Source organism: Chelonoidis abingdonii, chromosome 1 (assembly GCF_003597395.2).
Source record: "Chelonoidis abingdonii isolate Lonesome George chromosome 1, CheloAbing_2.0, whole genome shotgun sequence".
Lineage (NCBI taxonomy): Eukaryota > Metazoa > Chordata > Testudines > Testudinidae > Chelonoidis > Chelonoidis abingdonii.
The window spans coordinates 60,005,912-60,019,447 of NC_133769.1; positions in this window are offsets into that span (position 1 = coordinate 60,005,912).

Consider the following 13,536-nt stretch of genomic DNA (forward strand, 5'->3'; position numbering starts at 1 on the left):
GATTGGATAAGTCCCGTGTTCAAACACAAGCCTCCTTCTTTGGTCACAACTGATACGCATGGTGCTTTACACAGATAGAAAGACAAGGTTCCTACCTTAAGGAGCTTACCATATAAAGGCTTGAGTCCATATCCTTAATGATTTCAACGCTAATTTGCCAGAGTATGGAAAGCAGGATCAGGCCCTATATTGGACAGCTAACACAGTGAGCCCAATCCTGTTCCCACTGAAGTAAATGGCAAAACTGTTACTGATTTTCCCTGGAGCAGAATCCAGCACAAGGACAATAGAAAATGGTGGGTAACAGGGCTGGATTGGAGAATTAAGACAACTGTGCTATTTTATTCTGTTGAATGGATTTCCTCCAACAAACATAAGAAAATGCACCTAGCATGTTCAGCCACATTGAATCCATCCTCACACAAGCATCTTTTAGAGAATGCCTTGAGTCTGATGTTATTCATCTGCAACCCAAAGCACGTACAACCCGCATCCATCTATTCCCCAAAGTCCAAACTTGCTGAGGAGATCAGAGACACACAATAAGATGGTTTGAGCTCCTTGAGGCAGGTTCTGCTAGCTGTGGAAGAGAGTCTAGAGCAGTTCTCTTTCATCCCCGCCCACTAAATTTATGCACTATTTGGCAATGTAGAATAATCTGTTGCTGCTGAGTCTTATTGCTCCTCTGATGCCAATACATGTTGACATTCTTCTCCAGACTCTCTTGTCCTCCAGCCATTAATAAAGACTCTACAAGAAACATTGTACAAATCAGGCAGCATAGCCCTTTTAGCAATGCTGGGTTTAGTCTCTACAATGGGAGAGGGGCCACAGTGGTCTTCTGCATACCAACCTCTTCTCAGCCTCTGGTGCTACCGTCCATCATCTAGTGGTCTGTTCTAGGGCCCTTGGCTTTCTGACTCTCCAGTACCATCATACCCAGTCCAGTGACTATCATAACAAGGCAATGGTAGTTCCTGGGCCACAGCCATTCCTCTACTGCCATCTTTGTTGACAGTTGGTTAACCAACAGTCCAACCTGCCAATAGAAGACGTTATTTAATAAGACAGACAGGATATTGGCCATGTTGCCATCTTGCAGGTTGGGAGAGAGGGCATCTTAGCCTCCTTTATACCTCTCTCTCTCACACATACACACACACGCACATACCATTCCCAGAGCCTTCATCAGGCACATGGAATACTAGTCTCAGCTTTCAGCTGTACAGTACCTAACATAATGGGGCCCTGGATGCTAAGCCCTGCTGTAATACAGACCAGCCAACCAACATTGTCTACTACTATGACTAGCTCTGCACATTAGTCTGCAACAACAAGCAAGAGATAAGTATAGTTCATACTTCAACAACTTTATTCATCAGTGGTGCAAACTGAAAGCCAGCTTCAAGTGTGCTCTCACGAAGTCCACAAGACATTCATTATTTGGATACAGACCTGGCCTTCACTGAATCATGATAGCTTTTATACATGGAACTTAAAGAAACACACACCCTCACATTGTGGATTTGTCACATCCCTAATAGACCCAAGTTTAGGACACATTTTGGGTTTTGCATTTAGTAATTCTACTTATCCATTATGGCCAGTCCTGCTTGCAATGCCACACTGTGTGGCTCTAAGTATTTTTTGTAAATGAGGTCAAAGAGCTGATATCCTCCTTTGAAACCATTTTATTATTTATTTGTATTACCATACCACCTAGGAGCTCTAGTCATGGAATAGGACCCCATTGCACTAGGTGTTGTACAAATACCGAACAAAAGGACAGACTGTGCCCCAAACAGCTTACAATCTAAGTATAATACAACAGACCACAGATGGATGCGGACAGACATGGGAGTACAAGGAAACTGAGACAACATTGGTCAGCTTGGTAGGCAGTGGTCTCAGCACACCAGCATTTTGTAGGCATCACACAACTCACAAAAAAGGAGAATTTTAAGGAGGGTTTTGAAGGAGAATAATGAGATTTTGCAGACGTTTACAGTGCATTCCTTCCAAGAGTGAGGAGCAGCACAGGAGAAAGCATGAAGATGCTTGTTTGAAAATGTAACAATTGCGCAATGGAGGCTGACATAGTTGGTTGATCAGAGATGGGAATCAACATTTCCATAGTCAAGGAGAGATGATTGGTAGGGTTCGGACAGGTCATGGAGGGGCCTGAAATTGGTGATGAGCAGCATATGTTGGATGCAATACAGAAGGTGGAGACAGTGGTGGCATTCAAAGAGAGCAGTGACATGGTCAAAGTGACAGGATTGGAGAATATTTTTTGCAGCAGCATTCTGAATAGATATGAGGGGTAAGATTCCATTGGTCAAGACCAGAGCCAGTAATCATGATGTGTGATAAGAGCCTGGACGAGAATTCTAGCCATGTGGATGGACAGGAAATACCTTATCTTAGAGATTGTTATGCAGAAAGAGACTCAAGGATGTGAGGATCTTGAAAGAGGTCAAAGTCAAAGACAATGAATGGTTATGGGCCTGAGTGACAGGCAGGAAGGTGTTGTCCAAAGGGATGGAGAAAGGAGGTTGGGGGGAGAAGAAAGGAGGGAAGATGAGGAGCTCTGTTTTAACTATGTTTAACTTGAGCTGACAGCTAGACATCCATGAGATGTCAGAGAGACAAGTTAAGATTTTAGTTTGGGAAGGAGGAGACAGGTCTGTAGTAGAGATGCAGATCTGTGAGACATCATTATAGAGATGGTAGTTGTATCTGTATGTGAGATTACCCTCAGATAAGGTGTAGCAGAAGAAGAGAAGAAAACCAAGGACAGAGCCCTATGGAACCATCAGAGAAAACTTGAGGGGAGATAAGGAGAATCTTTTGAAGGAGCAAGTAAAGAAATATAAAGAGAACCTGAAGAAGACAGAGTCACTGAAGGAGGACAAGATTTCAAGAAGAAGAGCATAGTAGACTATGTCAAAGGCAGCTTACAGATCAAAGTAGATGGGAATGGTATCGTGCACTGATTTTCAAATTTTTTTACTTTTGACCCCTTTAAGACAGCAAGCCTCTGAGTGAGATCCTCTTCAGAAAGAGAATTGGAGGCTAGAGGTGAGAAGGGGTTGAGGAGTGAGTCAAAAGTGGTGAAAATGTGACTGGGATTGTGGGTGTCAGATTCAGTTAAGATGGAGAGATAGAGTTGCTTAGATAGGAAGATATCAGAAATTACAGAGAAGAGAATAATTTTGTAGGGGAGGAAGTCATCCTGATCATGTAATTTCCACCAGAGATGCTCCACAGCATGAAAGCAGGAATGGGGAAGTGGATGCTGGAGGTGAGCCAAGGCTGGGGATTGGCCAGGTGAACCTTATGATGGGAGAGAGAATGGCAAGAATCAAGGACAGAGGGGAGTGAAGCATGAAGAGAATCAAAAAATGTATCAATGGAGGAAAGGGAAGAAAGGGGAGGGAGGAGAGGGCTGAGATCAGACAAGAAGTCATCAATGCTAATGGACTGGAAGTCAATGAAAAACCAAGTGATGGGGCATGAGGATGGGTGCTGATTGGTCCCTTTCAGCATTGCCAGCTGCTGGTCAGAAAGGGAGAGCTCTACAACAGTGAGAGAGCATTGCTTGGGGAAGACTATGTCAACTGAATGGCCCTTTTGGTGAGTGGGAAACTTGAACCAAGGCTGCAGATCAAAAGAAGTGAGGGTGAGGAACCAGGCACCTAAGGGTTAGGGTGAGTCATCAAAAAGGATGTTAAAATCACTGAGGATAACCCTGGGAGATTGTGAAGAGAGGAAAAGAGAAAAGCAACAATCAAAATCAGAAAGGAAGGCTGATGGGAAGGAGTTGGGTGGATGGTAGATGACAGCAACATGGATGGAAAAAGAGAGAAGAGTCAGATGCAATGCTGCTCAAAGGAGGGAAAAGAGTGGGAAGAGAGATGTGGGAGAATTGGGATGAGGCAGGCATGGGAGATGTGAAGATAACACCTCTTGTACAGTCCAATCCAGGATGGGGGAAGTGCTGTCCTCCAAAAGACATACGTATACATTTGTGCTAGTTAATGTCCAAAAAGGAAGTGGGATTTTAAAAATATTGAAATTTATTTAATGCTTTTGTTTTTTCCTCCCAAGGAGAGTTTGAGAGATGGGTAGCAATTGAAACTAACAGAGTTACTTCAAAATGGATTTAACCCAGTATTTTCCCTGCACATATGTACAGCATCTAGCACACTTTTACTAGTTACACAAGCAAACGGCTCAGGCTTCTGGAATCATCAGGCTAACACTGGGCATGCCCAGAACCTGAATGTATAATCACTCCCATACATCATTTCATTTGCATAGTTATGCCTGAACTTATAGCATGATATCTATCTTTACAGAATTATTGAGACTCCCAGACTGTCACTCCAACCATTAGAAAATGCTGCCTCCTCTAGATGGACAATTTCTCTTTTACTTAACTGCTAAGACCCATGTTCATTATTCTCTGTTTCTTATTCAAGAGCTGACATCACTGACATTTAGAGCAGGGTGCATGGAATGTATCTTCCTGTATTGTTAAATGTATATATCAGGGGTGGCCAACCTGTAGCTCCAGAGCCACATGCAGCTCTTCAGAAGTTAATATGCAGCTCCTTGTATAGGCATCAACTTTGGGGCTGGAGCTACAGGTGCCAATGTGCCGGAGGGTGCTCACTGCTCAACCCCTGGCTCTACCACAGGCCCTGCCTCCATTCCACCCCTTCCGCTTCTTCCCCTGAGCCTATAGTGCCCTTGCTCCTCCCCCCATGCCTCCCAGAGCCTCCTGCATGCCACAAAACAGCTAATACGGGGGTGCGGGGAGGGAGGGGGAGGTGCTGATCAACGAGACTGCCGGTGAGTGTGAGGCACTGGGAGCGGGAGCTGATGGTGGGCTTCTGACGTATTACTGTGACTCTTCGGCAATGTACATTGGTAAATTCTGGCTCCTTCTCAGGCTCAAGTTGGCCACCCCTGGTATATATCATTAATGGCTGCAGGAAAAATAAATAAATAAACAAACTCTGAAAGCAGTATAGACTGGAGCAAAGCCATCTCAGATCACCTTTAAAACCACTCAGCCTTTACTCATATAGGGTGTATGCTGTGAATGGGATTTGATCATGTGATAAAAATCTAATTGGTGTACTAATCCCGGGTTGTTAATATTATCAATGGAATTCCAAGAGTACAAAGCTGTTAAATAGACCTGAAAGATAACAGAATGTCTCATTGAAGAACCAGGAAAGAATTACATAAAAACATCTTTTTAAAAGCAGACACAGTGCATAAGCAAACACATCATCCATTTTATAAGAACCTATAAGTCAATACACTTACTACCCTATACTGGAAACCTACTGACCGCTATACTTACCTACATGCCTCCAGCTTCCATCCAGGACACATCACACAATCCATTATCTACAGCCAAGCACTAAGATACAACTGAATTAGCTCCAACCCCTCAGACAAACACCTACAAGAGCTTTATCAAGCATTCTTAAAACTACAATACCCACCTGGGGAAGTGGGGAAACAGATTGAAAGAGCGAGACAGGTACCCAGAAATCACCTACTACTGGACAGGCCCAACAAGGAAAATAACAGAACACCACTGGCCATCACATACAGTCCCAGCTAAAACCTCTCCAGTGCATTATCAACGATCTACAACCTATCCTGGAAAACTATCCCTCACTCTCACAGACCTTGGGAGGCAGGCCAGTCCTCACTTACAGACAACCTCCCAACCTGAAGCAAATACTCACCAGCAACTACACACCACACCACAGAAATATCAACCCAGGAACCAATTCCTGTAGCAAACCTTGTTGCCTACTCTGTCCCCATATCTACTCTGGCAACACCATCAGAGGACCCAACCACATCAGCCACATCATCAAAGGCTCGTTCACCTGCATGTCTCTGCCACGTACATTGGCCAAACTGGACAGTTTCTACATAAAAGAATAAATGGACACAAATTGGACATCGGCAATGGTAACATACAAAAGCCAGTAGGTGAACACTTCAATCTCCCTGGTCATTCTATAACAGATTTAAAAGTCACTATTCTTGAACAAAAAAACTTCAGAAACAGACTTTGAAGAGAAACAGCAGAACAAAAATTCATTTGCAAGTTTAACTCCATTAATTTGGGCTTGAATAGGGACTGGGAGTGGCTGGCTCATTACAGAAGCAGCTTTGCCTGTCCTGGAATTGACACCTCCCCATCTATTATTGGGAGTGGACTACATCCACCCTGATTGAATTGGACCTGTCAACACTGGTTCTCCACTTGTGAGGTTCTTCATGTGCCATCATATAATGCCTGCATCTGTAACTTTCACTCCATGCATCTGAAGAAGTGAGGTTTTTTACCCATGAAAGCTTATGCCCAAATAAATCTGTTAGTTTTTAAGGTGCCACCGGACTCCTTGTTGTTTTCACTGCAGACCATCTCCCTCCCAGTTGCATATCATTTGCTGCGTAATTAGCTAAACTGATTTTCCCTTCATGTAAACAAACTCCTCCTCCTAAACTCCAAAGTTCTCTTAAGATGTACAGGGAAACTGCTGAAGAGTAAGACTTGAACATTTCAGACCTACTATAAACAAAAGAAAAGGGCTGCTAGCCAGTAAAGACAAACTACATGTGCCCATTTATTGACAGGCCCCCTCCATCCCCAACACATACTAGCAGTGACCATCAGTTCCTGTCATAGGCATGACTGTTGCTTTCCCTGCAGTGACTGGCTGCCAATATTCAAACTAATATTTAGATCACATGCAACAAACAAGCATGATACCAAAGAAGCTCAATACAGTTACCAAAAGTTATTGTACCATTATTCCTATGAACAAATGGCAGTCCACTACTCTAACCACTAAAATTAACTGCTTTCAAGTGTATTCATTAGCAGGGATCCTAGAAATGTTTGCCATGGAAAAATGCAGAGAATCGTTAGTTTTTACGTTTTGTGAAACAATAAAAACTTGCATTAACTAAATTATACTGAAAGTACCCATGTCACTTATTCAATGTGTGCAACCTCCCCCTCTTGTGGTTGATTTTTTAATATGCTTTACATTTACAGTGGAACCCTGTTTATCCAATCTAATTGGGACTGGGGCCAGATCAGATAATCAAAAATTGGGATAATCAGGAGAATTGGCAAAGAGCTTTCTATCCCTTATTTTAAGCTAGGAGGGCTTGGGGTTCTCCTGCATATCAATAAAATGTGTTCAGCTGATAGCTATATATATTGTGGCTAGGGGAGTTAAAGTTCAGTGTTTCATTTGAATTGTGCAAAAAAATGTGGGTTTTATGTCTTTAGGAGAGAATTTTGATTTGTTTAATCGCAGAAAACTAGGATCCCTTTTCACTGCTGAAAGACACAGCAGAGCTAAGAAAGTGAGGGCAACATGTTGACTTTAATGATCCACTTTAAAAATTAACTTAACTTAAGGCCTCCCAACAAGGCACAAGTTCTTGCAACAAACTATCATGCGGACCTATGCCACAATCAACCCTTCCTAGCTAATTCCAAGAGCCATAAGTAAACAGATGGACTCAAAGATATGTGGATTTGTGTTACTAAATGTGGACCTGTTGGAGGGTGTGGAAAGGCAGCATGGATTAAGCATAGGTAGGGGATTTCTTATATTTACCCACATTAACTAAACCAATTTACCCCTTGCTTAAATCAGTTTAAGTCCATCTACAGAAGGGACTTGCACTTATTTAACTAAATCAATTTTAAAGCAGTTTAGTTAAACCAGAACAATATAGACAAATCCCAAGGACTATTCCATGTTCATATATACACCTCTACCTCGATATAATGCGACCCGATATAACACAAATTGGGATATAACGCAGTAAAGCAGTGCTCCGGGGGGAGGGGGGAAGGTGGGAGGGGGAGCTGCACACTCCAGCGTATGAAAGCAAGTTCGATATAATGCGGTTTCACCTATAACATGGTAAGGTTTTTTTGGCTCCCAAGCACAGTGTTATATCGAGGCAGAGGTGTAGTTCTTTCTCCACAGAGAAAAGTCATCTTCTTATAAGGGTAATGTGTGAGTGAAGTCTATATAGATAGGCATTTTACTATCCGTTTGTTCAAATCATACAGCTTGCTATCTTTCCAACCTTTCTTCAGAGTAGAAAGGAATCTAATTTTCTTCTTTTTTTCTCTTTAAGGATTTATCTATTAATGAAGAGACTAGAGCTTAGCTAAAGCTGGAAGGAAAATGTCTTCTAGTGAAAGCAGAGGCTCTTACTAGCATTGAGAATCAATGGTTGTTTTTTTCTCTATATGACCATCCAGAAAGAGGCTGAACTTGATTTCAGCCATTTTCTGATAATTGGTTTCCATTAGCCCCCAGCCAACCTAGCTGTGGCTAATTTACGTAAGTGACAGGTAAGCATAGGTCGGCAGAAACAGAGATAACTTGTAAAAGCAGCAAAGAATCCTGTGGCACCTTATAGACTTACAGATGTTTTGGAGCATGAGCTTTCATGCGGTGAGTACCCACCCCCTTGCGTCGGATGCTTGTGTGGAAAATTCTCAGAGCAGCAGTATATATAGCAACTGCAAGCTAGAGATACACAAGTTAGGTTCAATTAGGGAGGATGAGCCTGTTCTAGCAGTTGAGGTGTGAAACCAAGGGAGAGAAAACTGGTTTTAGTTGGCATGCCATTCACAGCTTTTGTTAATCCTAGCTGATTGGTATCAAATTTGCAGATGAACTGAAGCTCGACAGCAGTTTTCTCTTTGAAGTCTGGTCCTGAAGTTTTTTTTGCGGCAGGTGCCACCTTAGATCTGCTATAGTGTGGCCAGGGAGTTTCAAGGTTCTCCTATAGTGTTTTTTGTATATTGCCTCCTAATATCTGATTTGTGTCATTTACCTTTTTCCGTACGACTGTCAGTTTGGTCGATGTACATAGCAGAGGGGATTGCTGGCACCTGATGGCGTATACTACATTGGTGGACGTGCAGTGAATGAACTGGTGATGGTGTGGCTGATCTGTTGTCCTGTGATGGTGTCACTGGTGTAGATATGTGCAAGAGTTGGTCTGGGGTGTTTTCCATGGATTGGTTCTGAGCTAGAGTTACTATGGTGAGGTGTTGCAGTTACTGGAGTAAATATGTTTCAGTTGGCAGGTTCTATGGGCGAGGACTGGCCTGCCACCACAAGGCTGTGAAAGTGTGGATTGTCCAGGATGGGTGAGATCCCTGATGATGCGTTGGAGGGGTTTTAGCTGGGGCTGATGTAATGGCCAAGTGAGATCCTAGTTGGTATTCTTTCTTCGGTTTGTCTTGCAGTACGAGGCTTTGGGTACAGTCTGGCTCTGTTGATCTGTTTCCTTATTCTCTGTGGGTATTGTAGTTCTTTGAGAATGCTTGGTGAGATTTTTGTAGGGTTGGTCTCTGTCTGAGGGGTTACAGCAGCAATGCGTTGTACCTCAGTCTTTGGCTGTAGACAATGGATGCTGTTGTGCCCGGGATGGAAGCTGAGAGGAATGAAGGTAGGCATAGGCCGTCGGTAGGTTTTCAGTATAGATGGTGTTAATGTGACACCAACTTATTTGGCTCCCGTGTAGATTGGTCCAGGAGAGGTTGATGGTGGGATGGAAGCTGTTGAAATCATGGTGGAAATTTTCCAGAGTCTCCTTTCATGGGTCCAGATGATGAGATGTCTTATGTAGCATAGTAGAGAAGGGCATGAGTGGACGAGAGCTGAGTAAGTGTTGTTCCAGGCGGCCATAAAAATATTGGCAATATGTGGGCCATGCGGGTGCCCACAACGTGCCACTGATCTGAGGTATGTATTGTCATCAAATTTGAAATAGTTGTGTTGGAGGATAAAGTCACCAGAGCTCGCAACGCATTGTGCTGTGTCTCATCTCATGGGATACTGTTTCCTGACAGCTAGTATTCCATCTGTGTGTGGGAGTTTGTGTAAGAGCCTCTACATCCATGTGGCTAGGATGTGTTTTCTGGAAGAGTCACCAATGCATTGTAGTTCCTCAGGAAATCAGTGTGTCACGGAGATAGTGGGAATGCTGGTGGCATAGGGTCTGAGTAGAGAGTCCACCTATCCAGATGTCTTCAGTGAGATGCCATGCCCGAAGATGATGGGACGTCCAGGATTTTCCGGTTTGTGGATCTTGGGGTAGTAGATCAGAATAACCCTGGTCGGGGCGCTAGGGTAGTTGATTTGTTCCGGTGTTAGTGTAGAGTGTCGGCTGTGAGTATGTGTGCATTCTTAGTGGTATTTCCTCATGAACTGAGGGAAGTGGCCTATGAATCTTAGGTATTGGGATTGTCTGGGCCTCGTTGTGTAGTCACCTGTTCATTGAGTGACACGCACCCCTTTATCAGCTTTTTGATTATAATGTCAGGGTGTTTGAGGCTTGGTGGATTGCGTTCTGGCCGAGCTCGTTACTGAGGCAAGCCAAGTGTTGTTCTCACCACATTTCTGCCTGCAGCGGTCGGCCGGAACATTCGAATGTAATCCTAGTCCAGATAGCTGCGTCGATCTCCCGCCACCTCTTAGGTTAGGAGTAGTTTCCATGGCTGGGACTGTATTCTCTCTTGTGCTTGGTTGGCGTGGTGAGGGTAAACGTGTAATCAGTGAGCTGCTCACGTGTGTGTCTGTTTACAGATAGTTAAGGCCGGTTTTATGTCGGGTCTTTCACACTAGTAAAAGGAAGTTACAAACTGTAAGCCTGCAACAGGCTGAAGAGACAGAAACCTTAACGTAATGTTTATGACAGTGTACTGTGAACGTGTCTTTGAGTCGAGAACGCCCCGATCCCTATGCTATCCGCTCGTCGCAGAAGTATCATGGCTTGTGGGGTGCACCGACCGAGTAGTCCTGGGAAAGATTGTTTGTTTAGGACAGACTCTTGTCTCTGGCTGAGTGGGATGGTGGTGTGATAGATTGACGTAGTTATTCTCTGCTCTCTGCAGGTCCCCTCCGGTAGCAACGGTTGTGCCCCATTGGGCAGTAGGAGTTTAGACAGCCTTACGTCCTTTTTCCATATATAGAGAGTCAAAAGGGAGGGTAGGATGTAGATCTTCTGATCTTAATATTAGTGAAGCCACTTTAGTATGGAAGTTTAGTTATTAATGCAGAGTTTCCAGGTTGAAACTCTTCTTCTGATGCTTGCTCGTTTGCATATAGAGTTGGTGATCAGTGTTCCTCAGTTTCTTTGAAGATATGCATTAATCTTCCACTTGTCTGTGTAGTATGTAGATAGCAGATAGATTTTTACCTTTAGTCCATTGGGTATGATGCACACCGTTTTTTGCATTTGGAAAGAAAGCATGATATTGTCTGTACTTTGTGCGCAAGTTTCTTCATGAGGTTGATGGATTTCCACTCCATATGCTAATGGCATGCCTTGCATGGTGTCAAGTATCAGAGGGTAGTAGTGTTAGTTCTGGATCATGTAAAAGCCCAGCAAAGAATCGTGGAGCCTTACCAGAACTAACCACGTTTTGAGCTGAGCTCATTCAGTGGGTGAATACCCACCTCGTCGATGCACGTAGTGGAAATTTCCACGGGCAGATATATATGATGCAAGCAGCTAGACATAACGAGGTGCAGTTCAATTGGGAGATGAGGCCGTTCTAGCAGTTGAGGTGTGAAACAAGAGGAGGAAACTGGTTTTGTAGCTGGCAAAGCATTTCACAGTCTTGTTAATCCCTGAGCTAGTGGTGATCAAATTTCCAGATGAAGGAAAGCCTCAGCAGTTCTCTTAAGTCCTATCCTGAATTTTCTTGCTGCAGATGGCACCAAGATCTGTTATAGCGTGCCGGGCGCTTTGAAGTGTTCTACCTACAGGTTTTGTATAATTCCTTCCTAATATCTGATCCTTGTGTCCATTTTGGGTGTCCTGCGTCAAATGAAAATCCGCCAGCAGAGCCTCCCTGATTCTCTCAGTAGGCTTCCATAAGGATTAAATGCTCAGTGAAATGGTTAGATGATATTAATCAGGTCTGATTCTGACCATGTGTTATTCCTTTTTTGTCAGTAGAGTCTCTACTGTAAATAGAGTCGAACTGGTTACACCATGGAGACTCAGGAGGCCTGGAATACAAATGAACAACGAAATGAAGCCATGTTTCAGACGGAGATCTGAAAGGAATCAATGAACCACTTTTATCCCAGAGTAGTAAGTTTTAGAAAGGCGGATAACAAGTAGGTTTAATGTTTATTTTCTGTAACTTGGTTTGCACTCTTTAAGGGAATTATCAAATTGTTCAGAGAAAGACTCTTGGTATTTGGTATTTCTTTGTGTAACTAAATTGTGCCACGGAACTCCTCTTGTTTTTAAATCTGTTGTCGTGAGAGTAGCTGTCGCTATCTCTCCAGAGGTTTTCTTTGAACTTTCTTTTCTATTAATTTAAAAGGCCCTTTTCGAAACCTGATTGTTCTTTCTTGTTTCTTTAATCCAAGGGTTGAGATCTGGATTCCACCAGGAGCTGGTGGCGAGAAAGGAGGGGATGGTTAATTGCTACCTTTGTTGTAAGAATCAGGTTTGGCATCTGGTTCCACCAGTGGATTGTGAAGTCCCTCAAGACTACCCAGGGAAAAAGGTAGTACTTGGGGGTGGTGGCAGTGATACCAGATCTAAGCTAGTAATTAAGTTTAGAAGTGTCCATGCAGGTCCCCACATCTGTACCCTAAAGTTCAGAGTGGGAAAGGAACCTGCCCTTCAAATTATCTGGGAATTTTGAAAATCCCCTTCCTAATGGGGGTATTCAGAGCTGCCCTTAGGGGCAGGCAACATGGGCAACCTGCCAACCACCCAGGGTACCTTGGTCAGGGGGGCACCATCCAAGTTCTGCAAGCTGGTGGGCCTGGGCTGCCAGAGCAGGGTGAGTGCAGGCCAGCCCTGGGCTGGAGCACCTGGCCAGACAAACAGAGGGCAGGCAATACCACCCCGAGTTACCAGTCTGGTGGGGCGGTGCAGGCAGCAGGGCTTGCCCCTGAGGAGTCAGTGGGCCAGCCCCTGGGTTCCCCCTTCCTGTGGCAGAGTAGTCAGTGGCCGGGGGATCCTGCCTGTGCAGCCCTTCCCGTGGGTGATGGGAGGGGAGGGGAGCCAAGGGAGCCCGCAGAGGCCACAGGAGATGGAGGTGTGGCACCTGCAAGTGCTAGGTGCCAAAATACAAGCTTGCCCAGGGTGCCGTTTTCCTTAAGGCCAGCCCTGGGGGGGTGTTTGGGAGAGGGGAGTGGTATGGGGTTAGTATGGCTGCTTCCGTGCCAGCCAGAGGTAGCGGGGGAATCACCAACTTGCCAGCCCTGGTTCTCTGTGCTACCCAGAGTAGCACTGATGGAGGCCAAGGCCATAGTGTGCACCCCACCCTCCCCCATGTAGGCGCTATGTACAAAGGACCTATTCTCTGCCTTGTGCCAGTAGAGATCAGGCCTCATTCCACACTGAGTCAGGGAAGTGACTGGTGAGGCTGAGGAAAAACCAGTCCGGTGACCGTTCATTAGGGGCACACAGTCTGTGTGC